This window comes from Lynx rufus, unplaced genomic scaffold (genome assembly GCF_022079265.1).
Source record: "Lynx rufus isolate CCGP_SWC_20201006 ecotype Redwood Valley unplaced genomic scaffold, mLynRuf1.p SCAF_19, whole genome shotgun sequence".
In the NCBI taxonomy this organism is placed as follows: Eukaryota; Metazoa; Chordata; class Mammalia; order Carnivora; family Felidae; genus Lynx; species Lynx rufus.
The window spans coordinates 23,640,870-23,647,048 of NW_025814833.1; positions in this window are offsets into that span (position 1 = coordinate 23,640,870).

Below are 6,179 nucleotides of genomic sequence, written 5' to 3' on the forward strand. Positions count from 1 at the left end.
CCTCTAGCCTCCAGAACTGTGAAAGAATAAATTTCTGCTGTTTAAGCCTCCCAGTCTGTGCTATTTTGTTATGGCAGCCTTAGCAAACTGAGTGCTCAATGAATATGTGGTTTGAATGAAAAAGGATAAACAGGTGGATGGATATGGCAGGAACATTAGCAAAACCCAAACCAGAAACAGTTTAAAAGTGGTAGACCTCAGGGATGGGAATACAGGTGAAGAGGAGCTGGGCAGGAGATAGTTGCTTTCTATTATAAGTAAGTCCTTTGGTACTATTTAACTTGTATCTACGTGAATATATTACTGGTAAACAGTCTTTTTTATTTTAAAACATGTTTATTTTTTAAAAATCAATAAAAGTTAGCTAAACCTCAGGCATACAAGGGTAATATCTCTTTCCCTGTTGTCAGACCATAGCTTCTTCTATGGCCTGTTTTATCTTCCCCAGTTTGCAATCACCCACCTATCTTTTCTCCAGTTGACCCATTTTCTTCCTGGTAGATTCAGTCTCTTTTCCTCCCAGACTCTGGTGTTCAAAGTCCTTTGGCTTCAGCACTTCTTTGTTTGAGAGACGCAGGAAGTATGGATACCCCTACTTCTCTGCCATGTTCCATAGCTTCTTCTATGGAAACAAGACAATTTCAGCATATTACTCCCCAAAATTCTTCATCCAAAGGTAAAATGTGTGCTCATTTCAATAGGAATTTGACTTTTTCCCTAGGTGGAACTATCATAGCTCTTAGATGGGATGGTCACCCTTCCAGTCTCTGGAGCACTGTTCATATACTTTACTGTATTTCATCTCTGTCCTCGACTTTTTTATTTATTATTCTATTTATTGTCAAGTTAGCTCACATACAGTGTAGTCTTGGCTTCAGGAGTAGATTCCCATGATTCATCACTTACATACAACACCCAGGGCTTATCCCAACAACTGCCCTCCTCAATGTCCCTCACCCATATTCCCCACCCCCCCCAACCCCAACCCCATCAACCCTCAGTTTGTTTTCTGTATTTAAGAGTCTCTTATGGTTTGCCTCCCTCTCTGTTTGTATCTTATTTTTCTTTCCCTTCCCCTGTGGTCATCTGTTAAGTTTCTCAAATTCCACATATGAGTGAAATCATATGTTATCTTTCTCTGTCTAACTTATTTCACTTAGCATAATGATTTTGGTAAACATTCTTAAATATTAATTCATTTTTTTAAGTTTATTTCTTTATTTTGAGAGAGAGAGAGGGCAGGGGAGGAGCAGAGAGAGAGGGACAGAATCCCAAGCAGGCTCTCTTAGCACAGAGCCTGACATGGGGCTTGATCTCACAAACTGTGAGATCATGACCTGAGTCAAAATCAAGAGTCAGACACTTAACCAAGCCACCCAGGCACCCAAAATGTTAATTCTTAAAAAGCAGTTTTACAGAACAAAAAAATATAGGTTCATGAGGCTTTATATTACTTGTTATAAATCCAGAACAGTTTTGCCCTACAAGGGACATTTGGCAATGTCTAGACATTTTTGGTTCTCAAATCTGGGAAGACTGCTATCGGCGTCAAGTGGATCAAGGCCTGGGACACTGCTAAATATCTTACAGTGCACAGTACAGCAACCCACAAAATCTCAATAGTGGCGAGATTACATAATTGTGTGGATTATAGAGCCATAACAAGTCATTAAGGAAAGTTATGGCTATTTAGTAAATCATTCGAATTAACCTCTGACAAGAACATAATATAGGAAAACTACCATACTATGCCATAATCTATTCTTTGATGCCTTTGTTAGAGAAAAATTCTGGACTGAATGGTAGTTCTGGTGGCAGTGCTAGGAACATGGGAGGCACAGTAAAATAGAAGGACTGACTGACTTCTGTCCATAGATCCTCATACAAACCGTCAATATATACAAATGCAAATGGCCATTCATCCTGTATTACCTCACTCTCACTGTACTGCCTCTTCCTGCAATCTAACTCATCCCCTCCGCTCTCCACTAATCAACACTAAACACTCCTTTCTTTTATCCCAAACCTGAATTCCAAGATTTCTCCCAGACCACAACTCATGCTGGTATGCCTTTTCTGCACCTTTCAGCCAAGATTTCTTTCTTCTTTTACGTCTCTCATGAAATCTTCTCCATTCTTTGGAAAAGAGTGAATAATTTCTCACTGGTTCCATCTTGCATAAAACAGAACCCCTTCCTTGCTCAAAAACCTACCAAAAGCACCTACCTTTTCACACACACAACTAAGTAACTATTTAATGTATGGATCTGTTTGGTGTTTTGATTGCTGTCTATTCATGATAAATGTGTCTGTGCTAGTGTTATGTCCAGTTAGAGGTGGTGTAGACAAATGTCTGGTCATCTGCTTTGGGAATATTATTTCTAAGAAGGAGTGTGAAAAGAATCAAGGGCAGTCACTGTTCCACGCTATTGTTCAGAACATTGGTTTTGACCTCAAAGAGCAACACTTTCGTGCTGCCAGGTACTGGGAGCCTGCTATGGAAGGGGAAAAGTCCAGAATCAGTGCACTGTGGAATATCGGTAGAAGGAAACACAAGAGACTGGTAACGGTGGTTGCCTTCAGAGATGGAAACTGGAGAACTTAGAGATAAAGGTGGGAGAGAGACTTAATTTTCAGTATATAACCTTTCGTAACTTTGGAATTTTGCTCCATGTGCATATACTAGCTATACAAAAATATTAATTTTTATATCAGTATACTGTACAAAACTACAGTATTTGTATCTTAAGCCAAACTTCTACCCAGCTACAAATGGATGCGAAAATATCATGTTTTTTATATTCAAAACTGGGGCATTAAGGATATATTCTGGCAATCTGTTAAACTCTGAATCCCACACTGAGAAAAAGACTAAAAAGAAATTGTCTGCAATGATATGTTCCTTATTGATATGATTGTCTTTAAATTACATGGAAATAGGCAGAAGAAAATTGACCTAACTGTAGTGTTCCTATACCTCCCTAAAGCAACACATTTAAAAATAATTGGAGGTCTGAAGAAAATGCAGTGACAAAATTTTATTTACATTTTAATGTAATATATAATTGATTGACCAGAAGTTTTAAGCACTTTGTATTCTTGATGACAAGAGAAGACCGTTTTATCCAGGAATAAATTGTTTTCTGCCTTTAGTTCGGATGTAATAATCCCAAATCCTTTGGAAAGAAAAAATGCTTTATCGAGAACTCCATTTCCTCAAATTCTCCTCATTTCCCCAGTGATTATAATATCAAATGTCACACATTTAAAACAAAACAAAAACATGGAAATGTCCCTTGTCTAGACTGAGCCTCTAGTATGAAGATATACTCTTTTTTTTTTAATCTGACCTGTAAGACCCTTCCGAATTTAAGGATGTCTAGCACATCTCTGGCCATCCAAGGTAAATGGTCATCATTCTGGTGTACCTTCCCCTGGCCACTCCAAGGAACTGACTTGAATTCCCATTGATGAACCTCACCCTCCTGGCACCTCCCATCACATTTTGCTTCTAATCTCTGAATTAATCTGCACGGCAACTAAGCTGAAGACTGATTTTCAAAAGGTGACATGAGTGTGTTTTAAAAAATGTCGTTCTTAACGCCTCTTCTAAATGAAGGAGGAATCAGGCAGGCTAAGCTGAATCATCTAAACCAGGCTATCTATCTACCTGGAGATATTCAGTATATCTCTGTCCTTGTACACTGTGTGTTTCTGTTCTGGGTTGAATAGACATCCCATCGGTTATTATATTTACCTATAGAAATTTAATCTCTATTATTCTAAGATAAAAAGAGGCATCTCTCCACCCTTACAAAGTCTGTTTCTATCTGGTAACAGCTTCACTGTTTGTGCATGTACACTGATATATTTGTCTGCTAAAGCCGCCATAACAAAATATGTAGACTGAATAGCTTAAACACAGAAATTGATTTTCTCACAGTTCTGGAGGCTAGAAGTCCCAGATCAAGTTGCCAGCCAGTTCAACTCCTGGTAAGGGCTCTCTTCTGCCCTTATGACCCCACTTAACCTTTATTACCTCCTTATAGGCTCTATCTCCAATACAGTCACATTGGGGGTTAAGGCTTCAACATATGAATGGGGTCATGTGGTATTCAGTCCATAACAACTAAATTAACAGTAAAACAGACTGTTTTATATTTTAGTAAATTAGCACGTTATCTAAGATATATGCAGAAACGTGTATCTACCCACATATATACAAACATCTAGAAACGGCCAAGAGGCAAAACAAACCAGTTGTTTTGGAATTAGTGGGGATGGTGCATAGAATGCGTTTAAGGGCAGGAGGAAAAAAGGGTATTAGGGAGAAATGGGAAAAATCAGCTGGTGGGATAGGAAAAGAGGAACAGCAGCCCTCTGTACTGGCATTCTCTAACCAGGAGAACGTTAAGATTTTAGTAAAGTCTTGCATCAAAGCAAACAAATTCCACAGGATTGAATAAGATGCTTTGAATCTCCACTCCTCCTAATATCCACTAAGGCAAAGCTCTGCCAGGCAGGCTAGGATATGAACATTGCTTAACCTGTCCCTTCCTGATTTCAAGCTCACAGGAGAATAGCAACCATGTTCCTTTAACTCAATCTCTGCAGTATTGCTAGGCAAAAAACCATTTAAATGCTTTAGATGGTGATGATTATGGAGGAAAATGGAATATAAATGGCTACTGACAAGTTTCATTGTTACAACTTTTATAACCCCATTATTTAAGAGATGAATATCTTCATATTCCTAAACAAGAGGTAATCACATGTCTAAAGCTTCTTCGTCCCTCACTTATTTTGTAAAAATGCTATTCTCATTTATTCTCAATCTTCCCCCCCACCCCTGGGTGTGCATTAGTTACTATGGAAACATTGGGATACCATAGTTTGAGCGTATCAACATTCCTAAATTCTATTAGAATATGAAGCCAATTTATATTGTATTGGGGGAGAGAGTTCTCACTCAGACTTATAAATGAATACAAGACAAAATGAAATGTATGGCACTGCCACACAAACACAGGCCTCACTTAGCACCACAAAATAGGTAAGGCTCATCTCATCTGCCCACTTGATGTACCAGAATCCTGACAGTAGTTATCAATGAAATTGTCTTACTCTGTTCATGCTTCTATAACAAAATACCATAACCTGGGGTAAGAGGACTTACAAGCAACAAACATCTATTTCTCACAGTTCTGAACCCTGGGATATTCAAGATCACAACACCAACATATTTGATGTCTGGTGAGAAACTGCTTCCTAGACAGCCTAAGCCTTCTCACTGTGTCCTCACATGGCCAACATGGCAGAAGGGGCAAGGGAGCTCCCTGAGGTCCCTTTAATAAAAGCAGTAGTCTTATTCATGCGAACTTCACCCTCATGACCTACGAACCTCCCAAAGGTCCCACCTTCTAAATATCATCACTGTGGGGGTTAGGTTTCAACATACGAATTTGTAGGGGACAAAAACACTCCATCTATAGCAGAGTACTAAGTAAAGACATTTATGTTTGCTAAGTAAAGACACTTATATATAACGACATCAGTATGGGTTCTTTTTTTTGCTGTAACTAGCATTTATCATAAACAATTTATTTGTTTCGTTTCCACTTTGACTCAAGAGTTTTTAGAGTAGTCGTTTTAAATTTAAAAGTGACCAGATTTTTTTTTTGCTGAAGTTTTATTGTTAATTTCTCTTTTTTTATTTTATTGTGGTAAGAACCTTTGCCCACGTGTGTGTACCTACTATACATCTCAACCACAATGTACTGCATACAACTAAAACTGAATTTATAATCTCTCTTGAGCTAGATGCTCCTCTTTATTCATTTTTGGGTTTTTTGTTTGTTTGTTTTTAAGAGAAAGAGAGCACAAGTGGGGGAGAGGGGCAGAGGGAGAGAGAGAATCTTAAGCTCAGCTCAGAGCTTGACATGGGGTTCGAACCCACGACCCTGGGACCATGACCTGAGCTGAAATCAAGAGTCTGACACTCAGTCGACTGAGCCACCCAGACGCCCCTCCTCTGTATTCTTTGCTTCAGTTGTAATACCACATCTACTCAATACTCAAGCTAGAAAATCTACAAATCAGCTTTGCCTCCTCCTTCTCCCTTATTCATTAAATTGGATCATCACCAAGCCCTACAAATTTTACCTCCTAAAAATTCTTCA